Raw genomic sequence first — 1,736 nt, forward strand, 5'->3', positions numbered from 1 at the left:
GAGGCTGGCTCTGCAAAGCAGAGACACCCCCAGATCCTAGCACAGCTCCAGGAGCTGGAGGCATGAGAAGGGGGATCCCGAAAGGTTTTCTGGTGCTCTGTCTCCAGAAAACACAGTGCTGTTCCTTCCTAATGAGGCAAAGCTCTGATGCTCCACCTTTGGGGCAGCAACTTGGACCCATCTCCCTGACAGAAAGCCTGAGAGCATGGACCTATCTGTCCTGGGAGCCGGGAGAGGCTGGGGAAGAACTTGGAACATGAAAAAATGATCCTTAGCTACCTGAGCAGCACCCCCCGCCCCCAGGAACCCTGGAGGCTGTGACTCTGACCTCTGACCCCCTGGTAGCTAATAACCCCATCTCCCATTCCTGAGGAGCTCTGTGGGCTGCAGAGCTAAAGTTAATTTGGAGCCCCGAGACCAAGATCGGGGTTTGAGCTATGTGACCTTGGGCGAGTCACTTCCTCTCTGGGAGCCGCAGTTTCCTCATCTGTAAAAGGGGGTTAAAAGACCTACCTCTCTGGGCTGTTGTGAGGATCAGATGAGATAACAGATAGGAAGGAGTTTTGTAAACAGTAGAGTGCAGTGCAAGTGTATGGAGGCATTCTTGGGTCTAATGCATATTTACTGGACATCTGCTCTCTGAGAGACCCTGGCTAGAGGACACGGTCTTGAGTAAGACAGAGGGGTCCTGCTAAGACAGCAGAGAGAATGAGAGTGAGCAGGACACCCTAGGCCCGTAGCCTCATCCACAGCCAGAGATCGTTGTACAGGGAACCCAGGCCTCCCAGCTCCTGTCCCTGTGTCTGGAGGCTGTCTGGGGTGGTCCATCTCCCTTAGTAGGGTCATCGCCAAAGCAAACACCACCAGCCCCGAGCTCCGGTGGCTTCCAGAATCCCATGATGGAGGTTGCTCAGCTGGAGAAAGCAGGGCTGCAATTTGTAATTGGAGCCCCCCAGCAATGTCGCCACAAATTAGTCTGAGAAATCTCTCCTGGGCAGCTGCAAGCAGAGGGAACTTCCGGCCTAGGAAGAGGCGGTGGGGGTTGGGGGACTGCTTCTCTGACCCCCTCTTGCCAGCTGATACGTTGACCTGCTCTTGAAGGCATTTTACCTCCCTTACTCCCCTTATAGTGGCTACAAACCCTTGATGCAGCCAAGCTGAGTGAGTGGTTGAGAGCCCAGGTCCAGGAGATGGACCATCCTGACTTTAAGTCTTAGCTTTACCTCTCACTAGCTATGTGAACTTGGGCAAAGAACCTTCTCAGATTTACTTTCCCTAATAATAGTATTTTCAACCTCATTAGGGTTCTGTAAAGACTAAACAAGATATTTACTATAAAGCCCCATGCATATAATGAGGCTAAGCATACATGAGTTGTTCAATTAATTTTTATCTATTTAACAACTATTTATATGGTACTTAATATGGACCACAAACTATTCCAAGCGATTGACAAATAACTCACTTAATCCTTACAAGAACCTAGTGAGATAGGCTTTATTATCATTCCATCTTACAGATTTGAAAACTGAAGCATGCATACATGCACACACACGAAAACTGAAGCACCGCGAGGTTAAGTGACTTGCCCAAAGTCACAGAGCTAGCTAGTGGCAGAGCCAAAACTGAAACTCAGGCTCTCTTCTCTCCTGCTTCTTCCTGTCTTTCTCCTTCCAGCCCATGGTTTTAGAAGTTGAAGCAAGTTAGGGAAAACTTACATAAGAAAAAGAAGCCCC

This window comes from Crocuta crocuta, unplaced genomic scaffold, assembly GCF_008692635.1.
Source record: "Crocuta crocuta isolate KB4526 unplaced genomic scaffold, BGI_CrCroc_1.0 scaffold64, whole genome shotgun sequence".
Taxonomy (NCBI): Eukaryota; Metazoa; Chordata; class Mammalia; order Carnivora; family Hyaenidae; genus Crocuta; species Crocuta crocuta.